This window comes from Motacilla alba, chromosome 8, assembly GCF_015832195.1.
Source record: "Motacilla alba alba isolate MOTALB_02 chromosome 8, Motacilla_alba_V1.0_pri, whole genome shotgun sequence".
In the NCBI taxonomy this organism is placed as follows: Eukaryota; Metazoa; Chordata; class Aves; order Passeriformes; family Motacillidae; genus Motacilla; species Motacilla alba.
The window spans coordinates 3,147,831-3,163,310 of record NC_052023.1 but is presented as its reverse complement, the minus strand read 5'-3'; the positions used below and the strand labels follow the sequence as shown (position 1 = coordinate 3,163,310).

The following is a 15,480-nucleotide window of genomic DNA, read 5'->3' as shown; positions in this document are numbered from 1 at the left end:
ACCGCTCCGCTCCGCGCGGGAAGCACCCAATCCCATCCACGGGCAAACGGGAAGGATGCTCAGGAAAAGTCTGAAAAATGCTGCTGTCACAGGCATTCTCATGCTTTTCTTTGATCTGCATTCCACCAGCCAAGAGAAATTAGCATATAAGAAGAATCCCCCCAAAGTAGGTGATAATAGTAATAATAGTGATGCTGACAGTGATGATAATAATAAAATAATGACACAGAGAAATACAACACCCAAAGTCACGGCATTTTTAGTCCCCAGGTCCATGGACTTAAAACTGAATCACAAACAAAATCAGAACAGGAAACTGGAGGCACACAGTTTAAATACAAAAATGAAATTTTGGATTGTAACATTTGCAAATGTAAAAATAGGATTCAGCCTTAGGCTCCATTACAGATGACTCCACCATGACAGCTTGGCAAACTGAATCAGCGACTTACCTCCCCAAAACAGCTATTTTCTAGCAGATTTCCAGGGCCAGGCAAATGGTTGTGGTTTGATTGAAAGAGTCTTAATGCAAATGGCCAAGGTGGGCACCTGAGAGCAGAGAGGTGGCTCCAACTCCTGGGTCATCAAACTGTTTCCTGATGACATTCCAGGGCCCTGCTCTCCCACTTGCATTAGATGCTGCTTTTAGAGGGGACAGGACTTTTCCACAGCATCCCCCTGATCACTGAGTAGTGTGGCAGGTGCTGCACCGATCCCCAAATCTGGCCCTGGGCGCTTAACTCTGCTGCAACCCAGCTGGAGACACCCTCCCCTGCCTCATGTCTCTAAACACAGAATGCAATCCCTGGGAGAGAGCCTATGCTCATGTTTAATCTTTCCTGGAGAAGGAATCTGACAGTCCTGATCCACCCTGTTCTGCTCTTCCACTACTGAGCACCAAATCCTGACTCACATGACCATGAGTTGTCGGTCAGGTTAAAGGAACTTTGAACTTATATATATTAAAAAAAAATAATAACAAATATATACATGTACACACATACAATATATAGACACAGATGCACAAGACTGCAAGCAAAAGTTACCTAAACCTCTGTGATTCTAATCACAGTAATACACAGTAGTAGTAATACATTGATATTTCATTTCTAAGGACTCAAGGCATAATTTAAAGAAAGGACTCTCAAGAGTACAGCACCTGGCCTATAAACAGGTAATTTCCTTTCATCCCACCATTCTCCTGTCCTTACCCAAGCCTTGCTACTTCATATAAGCCATAGAACCCTTCACAAACGACCAATATACTGTGTTCCTATTTAAGATATTGGCTACACTCAGTTTTTATGCAGCTTTTGATCCCCAATCCTAAAGCATCCATATGAAAGGCCTTAAAAACAGGTGGGTATGTTTGCAAGAGCCAGTTTTCTCCCCCATCCTGCCATCTCTCATCTTGCCATCTTTCATCTTGCTTCATGGATTTTTCCATTAAAAGAACCAAGCATTAAAAAAAAAAATGATTGAAGTCTTAAGACCTATGTATTAAGATAATTTTTTTTTTGCACATTGGAAGGAGTTATCTCAGATATGCATCAAAATGTGGCTGTCTCTTATTTTATCTTCTCAGTCCAACAGCCTGGCAGAGTCACACATGGGACACGGTGACCGAGGGCTTGGTCAAGGACATAGGAGAACATTCCATTTTCTCTCTGCATCCATGCACACACACATCATATGTACAACATGGGTGCCTGCTAAGCCACGGATTCAGCACATTCACTACAGAGATTGTTTTCTTAGTAATTCTTCCAAATGTGGGAAAACAACCGAGTGCTCAGTCCCCAGGCATCCCCAGGGCCAATGTGGTTTTGTTCTGTCCTGTCCTTGGAACATTTGTGCTTTGCAAGTCCCTGGAAAGAGGGATGCTCGTGCAGCAGCATAAACCCCTTTGGTGTGCTACCACATGCCTTCCCTTGGACAATTTGTATTACAGAGGAGCCACAAAGAGGCAATATGTTTGGAATGGCTGATAGAGGAATTGCTCATATAGGCAAAACATAACATTTTTAATCCCATCCTCATTTAATTTTTTAAGCAAAATAAATGATCCCTGTATCTTGGCATATGCATCACGTTGAAATGGAGCCATTACTCTGGGCAGCTTTTTCACAATGTCTTGCATAATGTGGTATGAAAATCATGTACAGCTCCTGTGTTTGTATCTCAGAAGGAAAATAAAAGGCAGTTAAATTACAATGCAAGAATTAAGCTATGAATGGATGTTGCACTCAAGAAGTCTAATGCTTAAGAGGGGGAAATGACAAGATTTTTTTTTTCCTCTTCTAGATATTTTATCCTTGCAACAAGCTCAACCGTCAAATGTTTCGAGAGAGGTCAAAACTAGTCTATCTGTCTTTTTTATGTGAGTTTGTGAAAGGAATCTCTCCGTGTGGAGTTGTACAGGAATTGACACGATAAACCTAAATGGCTCCTTTACAACTGTTAGGGTTTTCTGTAAACACATGCTGTCCTGCCAGCCAACCAGCTTCAAACCCGGGTGCTGAGCACAGCAGATGGTCTATCCTGCCGATACACACGCTACTAATTCATATTTCAATACACAGCTTTGCTGCCTAAACGAAGCCACTGCCTCTTGAAAAGTTTTAAAACACCCCAAACTGGTAATCTTGGGCAGGTTAATTGGGGGAGGCTACAAAGAGGAGGTTACTGGCTCGCACGGGAATGGACATTTTGGAGGTGCTTGTTGCAGAGTTGCAGACATGAGTCCTGCTATGCAATGCCTCCTGCCAAAGGGAAACCATGGCATGGCTGTGCTGCATTAATTGAGGAATAAATAAAGCCAGAGAAATCAGCCCTGCAGAACAGAAAAGGTAAGTGGCAATGAAAAATAGGGCTACTGGCAGTATAGTGGTCACAACACCCTGCTATTGGCATGGCCATGTCAGAGGAGGATTTTTAGAGGAAGACAGGCTTTTGAGAGGGATGCAGGATAATGCAGCAATTTAAACAGCTCCCTTGACCCTTACTGCACCAGCTCTGCTACTGCTGCTATGTGCAGGAACATATTTTGGCATCAACACTTGATGTAAAAACCCTTGACTAAATCAGTTTCCTTTCTCATCTCCTGCAACAACCAGCTGTCACCTCACAGGTTTGGGTACGATGGTGCAGTACAAGATCCTTGTCTTTCCACTGGGCTGCCAGAGCAGGTTGTGAAGGGCAAATTGTTATTTCACCTTGAAAAAGAAAGGAGCAGGGGAAAATGCAGGTTCTTGAGGGTTTTATGAGTTTATGATGTAGGGTAGCAGGTTTATGAAGCTGAAGGTACCGTAGACATGGTAGTGTGCAGAACCTTGGGCACATCAGCCCAGGGCTTGTCACTGTGTCCTGTCGCCAGGGCATTCTGGTGTCACCAACCAGTGACTCTCAGGGTGAGTTGGGAGCATCCACTGGTAAGCCATGGACCACTGCTGTTCCTGATGGAGGAGGACACAGGAGACACATCCTAAACACTTCCACAAGTGCCTGAAGACAGATGTTCCATGCATTTGGCCTGGAGCCCCCACACTGTTGTATTAACTTCTCTCCATTGCTGACAACTGCTTACACCAGAAAGAAAAAATAAAGCTAAACCCTCAAAGGAGCAGTGATCCTCAGCATTAATAACCCCTTTCCCTGCAAGGGGATTGCTGCTTGAATTCCCTTTGCTGAGGTTTTATCAAATGCTATGCCTCCTCCACTGAGCTGTGATCAGCTGGGCAACTTCATCAAGTTCAACACTAAGTAGGAGCAGAACCTCCTTCTAAAATTCATTTAATCTTTCTCCCAAAGGAGAAATGCAAATTAATATTAATTTTCTCTTTTTATTTCAATTTACCTACCTCTCTTCCAGAGACTAAACTATAAAGGTGTTCCCAAATCCACAGTTTTTTTCTCTGGCTGTAACAGAGAATGAACAGTTCTGATAAATTTGTTAGAGGGGAAAACAGAACGAAAATGTTCCTAAGAGGGGGAGAACAGCCATTGTTTTCATACACTATTTTGGCTTTCCTTGGTTAAAGAGTCCCAGATGTATAACTGGGTTTATTCTTAAAACAAAATCCCTCCCCCAAAAAACCCAATTTTGAAATCTTGTGTATTGTTAAAGAATAGAAAACTAAAATCAGGAATTGCTGCAGAAGTCACTCACACTGTAAATAAGGAGAACATAAATCAGCAGAGAGACAGAGTCTTACAACTTAATGACTAATTAAAAAATGCTAGTATGCAATTAAGGAGTGTCCTTTGATAAACGTGCTGTATTACATGAGTTAGCTCTACGCAGACACACAGCATTGCAATAATTTATTATTTTTATATCCTAGGCATAAAAGCATGGCATGTGTGCATGTGTATTATATTGATGCAAGGTAATGTGCAGGGCTCTGCGTGTTGCCATTTGAAATGAAAAATCTACTTACTGTAAATCAGATAACCCCCTTCCATTTAGATTTAAACCTTCTCCTTAGCACACCTACTGCCAAGCTGTGGGCAAAAGGCATGGGAAGCAGTTCCAGAGGGAAAAGTGGAAGCTAATGAGAAACATCCATGTGTCTGCACCTTTTAATGAGGTTCTGCAGGGCTCCTGTCCATGGGATAGGAATCATTGCAAAGAGCGGTGGCACTATTTCTGATGGATGTGGGGGTCTTGCTTTTGGTCACCAGACCAACTTTCAAAGTCCTCTAAATGAGACTTATTCCCACCACACACATCCAACTGCAAACCAAATTCTGTCACTTGCAGCTCCAAAAGTCTTTCTCCACATACAACTCCCCATTCTCTCTGTGCCTTGACTGAAGGCAGATGACAGACACAGCACTACTCACATTTCAGGTTCCTGAGACTAGGATACTCAACCCCATGAACGGCATGAACCATGATGCTGAGGAAGACTTGGAACAGAGCAGGTGGATGATAATAAGATTGATTGACCAGACAAAAGATGAGCAGCAAAGCAACACAAACCCCAACATGCCATCCCTCAGAGCTTATCTCATTTCTCCTGCAGCCAGGCTGTTTAGATCAGGAATACATTTTCTAAAATTCTCCTCCTTTCTTACTTTCTGGAAGATCCTCCCAGAAATTCTTGGCTTCCTGCAAGCCATGGGGAGGTCTCGGGGTGCTGCTTGGGTGGACAAGTGGCTGCGCTCCCGCCTGGAGGCAGAAACCACAGCAGCAAAAAACCAGATTTCACGAGAAAAGCAGGGAAGGGAGGGGATGAACAAAAAAAAAAAAAAAGGGAATGTGTTAGTTAACTTCGTGTGGTTGTTCGAGCCACTTCCTGACACCCGAGCGAGTCATCTGAATTTAACACATTTCTCTTTTGCATTTTGCAGCTCACCTTTAAGAGAGCACAAGGCGGAGGAGGTGGGAATATATGGACTTCAGCCCTTCCCATCCGTTTCCCCCTGTTACTTTCAAAGATTTTCTATTTAGAAAGGAAGGCTTTTTTTTTCCTGCTGTTCATACATTACACATACTTCCCAGCCAAAATATCTTGCTTGTATATTTTTTTAATTTAACCTACATTACTCAAAATTGCTCTAAGAATAATTTAAGAGAATTACTTTCCCTGTCCCTTTGATTTACCTGAGATTTTATTTCTGAAGAGTGTTTTGAGAAAAACCATTAAAAAAATGGAGAGATTAACAATTACAGAAAAAAACAATCCCACATCCTCCTTCTTGTCTGAATCTAATGAAAATGTTTAAACTGCATGGATATTTATCGTTATGAAAAACACATGAACAAAACAAAACCCCCAGTATTCTGGTGAGATTCTGTAAACAGGACAAAACGTTAACTGCGGAAATATATCATTTAAGACCTTTATTTCCTTCTAGCTCTTTCCAGGCACCAAACGAGCTTTGCATGCAGATTTCGTTTCAGCTGGGTGGAATCATTCTCATAACTATTCTCCAAAGCCCAAGCTCTGAGGTCAGCCCTGCTCTTTCTGCAATGGGATAAATATTAACAAGTGTGACTAACCCATTCCTTGCGCCCTTCTTAAATTTTCCAGAGTGTGTCAGCAAGCATGAAAGCCAGAGATCAAAAAAGGCAAGGGTTTTATTGTTGGAACCGGATGGGAACAGGGATGTAATATAGGAGAAGTCCCAGCACCTCGGAGAAGTTGGTTTATAACAACACCAATAAAAAATGAAGGAATTACGCGGCTACAAGAAAATGACCGTGTTCTCCTGCTCAAAAATGAGTCAGTTTTCACTTGACCCCTGCAATAACGTTTTACAAGGGCTGGACTAGCGCCCCAGGAGCAAATCTGGCCTTTCCCTGTGGGTCCCAAAGGACCCAGGAGGGGACAGAGGTGGTGGGGAAGGTGTAATATAGCTCAGTGCCTCCTGGCCAGAGGTGATGGGGCTGTGGTGGCCTCAAGGGCTCAAGCTCACTCCTGTTTTTCTCTGCACAGCTTCTGCTTATGAAGTTTCATGGATAATCTTCCTCCCTCCCATGCAATTCATCCTGCTGTGACCCAACCTGCCCCCATGATGGAGCTCGTGACACCAAGACGCATCTGGTTATATCACCCAGATGTTTCTAGGGGGGAAAATCTTAGTTTAATGAATCTGGTGTTCAATAAAGTACCTTGAGATGCTTATTACAAGTGCAGTTTGATCCGTGCAGCAGCAGCAATGCCGTTTGGAGAGGAATTGGGACACAGGAGCCAAGCAGTTTTGTACATAATCAGTTAAGTGACAAGAGAGATGTGGATTGCACTTCTGGTGAGCAGGGCATTGGGAAGGGAGGGAAAGAAACCAGGGAGGGTTGGGAATTTAAAGGCATCTATCACACAGCTTCCCAAAACTGGACAAATCCTGTAGATATGAGGAGAGCATGGGGCCTCTGTACACACTGCTTATACCAAAAATTTGTCAAAACTAGATTACAGCCTGGAGAATATCCCTGCTCAAAGTCAGACCTAGTCCTGACAAAGCCAAGGAAAATTAAAAGCCAAGGAAAATTAAAAGCCAACTGAAAAAAAAAAACCAAATCCAAACCACCAGAAATGATGAGCAGAGGTATTAAATCCTGAAAGAGGTTTTATTCACCTGATCAACCGAAACCTGGGCCCATATGATTCAGAGTTGTTCCCTCATAATGCACAGGCCTCTTGCTTTCCAGAACGTGTTTAATTCTCCTACGCATTCCCTCAAACGAAAGGTATGCCCCACATTTCAGCACCTCTGTTGCATCTACTCTACTGACCCCGCAAGAAATCATCTCACTCACTTTGTTTCCACACCTGGCTTTCTTCTCCTCCAGGATGTCAAACTGCAGAGCAGAGCACACCGAAGAACATACACTTTTCTCCCTCCATCTCCTGAAGCACTTTAGCTTGAAAACCGGCAATTTTTGAGGTTACTGGGTTTGCAGATTATAGGAAGAAAAAGAAGGTACCTGAATTGTGGTCCTGACTTAGATAGTTCCTGTTCCACAGTCTTGTTCCACCCTGGTGTTGTGATAGCCAGGGCTTCCAAAGGCATGAAGGGAGCTTGAAAAGAAAGGAGGAAAAGGCAACATTTAGTGACACCTTATCTCATAGCCTGTGATATCTGCCATGGCTTGACAGAACATGTGAAAACCTCCTGCAGACACTGTACAGGAGAGGTGGACCTGTCCAGAGGTGACACTAATGAAAGCAAGCCTCATACCCATATCCCAGATCGAAAGAAAGACTTTATGTTTTTCCAGCATAGGAAATATTTGGGTTCTTTTTTACTCAGTGGCTCCTGATGTCCTAAAAGTTCCTGTGTGTAAATGCCAGACACCCAGCTGAGCCCAAGGAGAGTCACGAAGGAGCCACCTGCAAATCACTGCCCACTGCTCTGCCGAGGTCACCCATCTCCATGGCATGGCAGTGACATTCCCTGCAGCAATGCCAACAGAGCCTTGTGGGAGAGGCTGTAAGGAAAAGTCCCAGGAAACTTTGTAACTTGCATAACTTCTAAACTTTGCCCAATTAAACTGCGGTTCCATTAAACTTTCCTTTAGCTGGCAAAGGACTGGCTGAGTTATTATGGGGAACAGCCCCAGGCAATTAAAAGCAAGAGCAACATTACAAATCTACGATTTGGTAGACAAAAATCCCTTGCAAAAGACACAGCCTTACAGAGTTATAGCTTGCCCAAATGGGGAAAACCAAATTAAATGAAAAAACATATTGTATATTATCTTAATTTATATATGAGATTTTAGACAGTTCCAGATTTCTGGATTAAATACAATACCATGTGGCTCCATTAAGCCTCACTGGCCTCTTAGAATATTATTGAAAGAAATAATATATAACAGTTTGAAAGGTTTTTGGATGCTTGGTGGCATCATTATGCAATTTATTAATATGTGGGCAGAGTGACTAATGCCTCTGAGGATGTATTTTTAGTTTCAAAAATAAAATATATAAAAAAGAAAAGTGTGCTGGGGGGGCCCAAGAAGGAAAAGCAGCTACAACTGGGTTTGTGCTGGAGGCATGTGATGGCATCCCTCATTCTGTCTGTCCCTCCACACACCCAGTGGCCAGAATAGCCTTTCTCCTTTCACTTATGCCATTCTCAAAGAGGCCCAGAGGCTCCAGCTATTGCAATTTGGTAGAATTTGGATATTTAGCTCCTTTTCTGGCATCTTTCCTCCATTTTTAAGGCTGAAAGGGACAATTCAGCTCATCTAGTTTAACGCTCAATATAAATCCCCAAGAAAATAATTTCACACATTCACTCACTAATTGAGCCTACTACTATATGTTTCACCAGTCATCTGGGCTGGCCTCCAGTTCTGATTTCAAGATGCAAAAGGATGACAAATCCCCTGCCCCCTTCAACAGTCTGCCCCCTCTCCCTTCCCAATCTCTCAATTTTGCCTGTCTTAAATTTCCAGCCATTGCATCTCATTATGTTTTCCCCCATTAGACTATAAAGCCCTTTTGTATGCAGTATTTTTTCCTCCAGAAGCATTTTCTGCCCAGAGTCAGGGCTCTGCCTGATCTGCTTTTTTTGCTAAGTTCACCAAATGGAGCACCTTAAGCCTCTCTCCACAAGATTTCCTTTTCCAACCCTCAAATCATCCCTGTGAAACTGAACCATAGGCTGAGAGTTTACAGCCTTCATCATGAAGCTGAGTCCCTGAATCTCAGGTTAATAAACTCTCTATTTTTTAATAAGGCTTCTGTGAAATGACCAGAAATAGTCCCGCAGGATGTGTTATTTGGAGGTAACTATTTCCACATGGGCTGGAGGTACAGCTCTGGGAGCAAAGCCTGGGGAGAGCAGTAGGAGAACTCTTTACCCTTTTCTGCAGCCGTTTTTAGCACTCTTCCAAGCTGCATTTCAAAACCCAGGATTTTTCTGGAAGGGCCCATCTTGGTGGCCATTTCCTAGACCACTAGGAAGAAGCTGAACAATTTTACCTCCCCATGCACACACAGAAACCAGCTCCTGAGAAAGCTGCTTCTCCCAGCACAAAACCTTCCCCGTGCTCAACAGCACTGGGAGCCCCATCTCCATCACAAGCAGAGGTCTTGGTACATCACACTTCCCAAACCACTCCTTCCCTAGGCCCAAAGAGATAGCTAGAAAATCTCTGAGACATCACCAGAGCCACTCCTTCCCTATAATTAATAGGATTAAGGAAAAAACCTGGAGTTTTCCTTCCCCATTTTTTTTCCAGTTGGTGTCCATGCTTTGGAGGTGCTTCTTCCCATTATTAATTGGTTTATTTGCTGCTTGTTAAATGACAGTGGAGTTTCACAGGAAGCTTGGCTCTAGATCATTGAAGAAAACTTCCCAATATTGCCAAAAATACAGTGAAAGGACAAGACATGATGAGTTCTAGACAGTCTCCTCAGGCGCCGGAGCTACAGCTCACTGTTCCACAGAATCTGGATGACATAATACTCCACTTTTTCATCCGTCCTGTTTGACTTGGATGTGAGATTACACACCAAATGAGGAGTTTGAAAGAAGTGCCAGCTCAGTTCCATTTGGCCTGGCCTTTATATACCCCACAGGGACAAACTTGCTGTTCTGAACTGAGACCAAAAATTTCAGAGTCAGTCATAAGTGATAAAATATCTGAGCAAGGTCAGTGCCACTTTTAAACTTGTTTTCCTCGCTTGATTTGTTTGACTCTGTTGCTCAGTTTTACTCCCAGTGCTAGTGATTAAAATCCTTCAAGACAGGTCATTCACTTCACTTCAGGCCATTTTCTACTTCCCAAAGTTGCCTACACATGTTGTGAAATCTTCCTATGACTTAAGAGCTACCCTAACCTACTTTACCTATTTGGTTTCAAACAAACCTTTTGTTCCCCTCTCTGATGAAAGACCACCAGTTTAAATGCAAATGTGAGTAGGCATTACAGCTAGAGCAAACCAGCTAATAAACCCTCCAAACCAGCTAATATGACCCTCCTTTCCAGCTGTGAATTGTCCACAAAGAACATATGGAACATCTGGATTAGAAGAACATGCCATTGATTAGTGACTCGGCATCCCAGTACTGGTGTTACACCCAAAAAGTAATGCAGGCTTGTGCAAGCAGCCTGCAAAATCTATTAGATTTATAGGTGATTTTGAATTCTGGCGTAAAATTTAAAAAATCCACATGGCAAGCAGAATTGCTCAAAGTATTCTCAAAAATATCTGTGCTAGGGAAAGCCTAAAAGCCTGGTTTTATTGTGGAAGCAGGCAGGAACGGGTCAAAAATGCAAATAGGCTTGCATGCAAAGCAAATAAAAATAATCTTTGAAAGGAAAGAACATTAGTAGATGTTTCCTAATGGTCACCATTCACCCTGGTCATTTTTTGCACTCCACTTGCCAAAGGCAGAAGGTTTTAATTTATAGTCAATGTAATGTTTGTAGTTTCATCTACTTGAACGATTCTTTGGGGAATGGTTGCAATAGCTATATTCTGGGTTTAAATTGCATTTTTTTTTAACTAGAACAGAATCATACCAAGGAGTGAAACTGGAAAGGATAAAATTAGATTCCTGAACCTTCATCTCTTTTTAGAAACAGACATGAAAAAAACTGCATCCAGTTTTGTTAAATATTTTTTCCACATCTGGTGTTCAGTCAAAACCATAAGAAAAGTGCTGGAAATCTCACAAGAAGGCTCGTACTCTTGTGATTTCCAGTCCAATTTTTGCAGCCACAGGAGATCTGTATAGTTCAGATAAGAATCTGAAGCAGAAGCCAAACCCAAACTGTGAACCTCCTGAGGCTCACCCCACCCACAACAGCTTATGTCTTTACCCATCATTTGCAGCAGATGTTCTCCCAAATTCTCCAGCGAGATAAATTCCATTAAAAGTTTCAGGAGAAAGATTATAAGATACATACAATACCAAATAAAAGTGTCCAGAGGAGCTCATCATGGCCCATTAAACTATTGTTAAAGACCTTCATCCAGCAACATCTATTGATTAGAGCAGTTTGCTTCTCCTTAGGACTCATTTTTCCATGCTGAGCTTTGGGGGCTTTTTGATCTAAAGGCCACTGACGTCAATGAGAGCATTTCCATTGTCTTCAGTGGGCTCCAGATCAAGCCCTTGACAAGCTGGTTCCCCCATAGGTCAGTCTGGAGAATGGGTTTCTGCCAGCAGATTGTCCCTAGAACATTTTACTGTAGATTTACAATCTTTATAAAATTTTTAAATGAAGTTCTATAGTTAGATTCATATGGTAAATCATAAATTACAGCAGACTTTGCAAGCTTGGGTTTGAGGGTTGGGATTTTTTTTTTCATTTTGCTCTCGGGAAACATAGCTTTTTTCCATAGGAAGTTTCTCCAAATGCTAATTTTACCTGTTTTCTTTCTTTTTTTTTTTTTTTCTCTCAACATGTGCATTTTCACTGCCAAACTCCTCTGAGGAAGGTTGTGCCTGTGGCAGTGTTGGCGATGTGGGCAGGCAGGGACTCACCACTCTCTGTCTTTATGTTTGTTGGAAGGGCAGGAGGTGTTTTTGGGCTCTGCCTGGTACCAGACTAGTGAGAAAGGAAAGCAAGCCAAGAGTTTCAGAGTACTTTTCCCTTTCAAGGTGTATTTAAAGTTGGAGGAACATCTTCTGTCCAAGTCTTCTGTCAAACCCTTGAGGGATAAATCCCTGGAGCAAGGATGATCCTGATGCAGAGGCTTGCACACATGAACAGTGGTGCTAGCTGGGACCTCAAGGATCTCAACACTTCCTGCAGTCACCTGGCCATGTGAGGGCAGGACACAAGGGACAGTCCTCAGACACTCAAGTCCTAATTCAGATTCCCCCTCTCCAGAGCCTAAATTTAAGAATTCAAGCAGCATTACCAGGCCCATCTGCAAAGTGAGAGCAATAATCCCACAATACCTTCACAGAAACGCTGTGAGGCCACGAACTCTCTCTACACAGAGTAGTACTGTTCAGTAGTAAATGAAATCTGTTTTCACTTCCAAGGCTATGGCATAAATTACTATAGGCAGAAATCCAGCCTAGCAGGCAATGAACTGGATGGGGCCCACTCAGTTCCTTCCATCTTTAGCTTTGATTTTCATTGTTCTGTTTCATTAATAGAATTTCCTTTTTTTCTTTTTTCCCTCCCCCCGCTGTAATTTTTCTAAGCTGTTAATTTGCCAGCAGAAAGAACAGCCTCAAAATTGTATACCAGCTTCTCCAAAGCACCCACAAGAATCTGAACAGTTTTCAGCAGACTCAGCGTTTTCCTCTTTACTTCACAGCCCTGGTATATATAGAAAAAGAGGCTGAAGAAAGTCTGTTGTTGTGTTTGCACTGGGGGACCATAATCTGGCCACTTGTTTTCTGCTTAAAATACATTGCATTCTGCAGAGATTGTCCTTAAAATCAGGGTTATCCTCCCAAGTCAGTGGGGCTGTTACAATTGACACCAAAGAACATAAATATCATCCCAAACCAGGCGTCAGCTGAGAATGCCTTAATTCATTCTATTGTCTTGTTTAGTCCTTTTATTTTTAAGGAGGGAAATTCTGCTCAGATCATCTCTGCAGGAAGGAGAATGGGGAACACGCTCAGGAAAACTGTAAGGAACAACAAAATCATCCAGAAATTTTTCCAACTCTCCCCTTTGTTTTCCTGTGTTCCCAGCCCCTAAATCCTACCAGGGACCAGCTCAACTGCTGGCCCCTTCTCTGATCAGTGGTGTCAAAGGCTGTGGATGAACAGGCATTTCATCACCTCTAGCTGCCCCTTCTGATTCATGATGTCTATGAAAGGAATTAACAGCAATAAATTTGATTCAAATCCTATTTTTTCCCCAATAGCAGAGTTTGTGAGTGCATACAAGTGCTCCCTCTGGAAAGAGGACTGGAAAGCTAAAAATAAATAAGATGAATGAGGGATTACAGGAGAAAATGATGGCCACTTGCAGCCAAACAGGATTCACTTCTGGAGGCTGATAAGTCCCTTCTGATGTTGAGAGCAGTAGAGAATCTGCTCCGTAATTTTTTTTCAACCAAGCTCTCCTGGAGGTTCAACCTGACCATCTACTATTTCCTTGGGGCACTGGCAGGGAGGATTTTTGATGTCAAGCTCTGCAGGAGGAGCATGTCCTGATTGATGAGCATGTCCTGATTGATGAGCTCAGTCAGAGTGCGGGGGTGTATGGGGTTGGATGAACCCACAGGTTTTAGGGACTGAAGTGAGAAGGGTGGTGTGGAAACCATCACCTAATGCAACCCTTGCCAAACTTACCTCCCCCCAAACATGATTAAATCCTCACCAAGGAGGTTTCTGCAGGCAGTTAGGAAAGGGCACATAGCAGGACATTATCTGCCCATACCTGAACTTGGGATTTCCACTGTAGTTTGGCTTTGCCCATCAAAAAGCCCTTGCTTTACCTCCACTTTTGAGATACAAACTTTCAGGCACAGAAAGGTTAAGAATGAGCCCAAGTTTCAGAGCCAGAAATAAAACTCATTAGTTCTTCGTCCACAGGGAGCCCTTTGCTTCCGTCTCATCTGAACTGCCGTACAAGCACCACTGTCAAAGGCATCTCAAAGGAGCAGATCAATTTTATAGTGGTTTTACTCTTTGAAAGCATGAACAGGCTCTCCATTAGGAGCTATACTTTATCTGTCTGTGACCACTGACTGCAGGTCTATGAAATGCATCTAAATGGATTGCACGGAGCCAGAAAACTCAACCCAAGTATGTATAGCACACATATAACAAAGCTCTGCAAGGCTGAAAGTGCAGAATATCAGCAAGTGCTCTGGTTTCTGGATTGATTTGGGAGGTAGGTAGGCTTAGCTGAGGGCTGTGGTTTCTAAATTGGACATGGTTACCTAAAACTATTGGAAATTTGAATTGCATGTCAGATGTCTGGAATAAATGGACTCAGGAGACATAAGAAAAAACATGTGGCCCAGTATTTTTCTCTTTTTTTAATGTCTTTTGGAAACTGTTTAAATCTCATCTGGGGCTTGTATAGTTTCTTTGTTTAGTAATTCAGAATTGAAATTCTTTATAAAGCTTTGCTAATCAAAAGGTAAAAACTTGATTGTTGCACACAGAGCCCTTCATCCTGAAAGATGCCTGTACACTTTCCAAAAACATACTCTCCTTTCCAGAAAAGTAAATGATCCTTTGCAAACTAGGCAGAGCAGTTATTTTATTTACCTCAAGTAGACCGACTTTAAATTCCAAGCTGGGCCCTCATGGCCTGACCCTGTTTCTAACTCTGCCAAGAGCTGCTGTAGCTGGGCTGTTCCCCCCAGCTTCCTGGTGCAAGACAGACTTTGGGCTGCACATCTTTAGCAAGACCATCCAATATAATGATGGAGATTTCAAGCCATAAATTTCCTGTGGACTGCAGTCACCTCTGGGGTGAACTGTATCACCTTGCCATGTCAAGGGCTCTATTGTCCCCCCATGACACAAGAAAGGGACACAAGAAAACACCCTTCTGTAGCCAGAGTGGCCTAACCTGAACCAAGGAGGCAGAATTTGGGATGAAATGTTTCCCACCAATGTGTGGCTTTGGTTCATAAAAAAGGAGAGGGGATTTTTCAGCCTTACCACATCTTGGAGATGGCACACGGCTTCCTGTGCTCACTTTGGGGTCTCCAATCTCTGTTTTTCTCAACCTTCATTGTTTGCTTGGTCAACCAATCAGCCAACCTACTCTTCTGCTTCTTTTCCCACATTCTTTACCTGGTGGATCTTACCACTCCTGATGTTCACTAGGAAATTCCCAGAACAATGCAGATGTTTTTAAAATTTTTTCTACTTCTTATTTCTTATAGCATGCCCAAGCTGGACTAGAGATCTTATTTTTCTCTTTGCACCTGACAAAGATGCAAATGCTCAGGCCTAGAAAATGCTGAGAATGACCTAAGGGCATAAAAATATCTCTTTTTGTTAGGATACCTCTTCCTCTCCAGGATTTTGAATACAATGGAAAATGGCAGACAATCTCTGTAGGAGTCCAGGCAAAATTTG

At 42.6% G+C, this 15,480-nt stretch overlaps 1 long non-coding RNA gene across 1 annotated transcript in view; it reads right to left on the bottom strand.

Moving 5' to 3' along the window:
• The window catches only part of LOC119704227, a 39,728-nt gene extending 32,235 nt beyond the window's left edge, over nucleotides 1-7,493 (bottom strand). The window contains exon 1 of the long non-coding RNA XR_005257874.1: nucleotides 7,433-7,493. This is a non-coding gene — a long non-coding RNA (uncharacterized LOC119704227). The remainder of the gene's footprint in view (nucleotides 1-7,432) is intronic.
• Nucleotides 7,494-15,480: the final 7,987 nt, after the last annotated feature.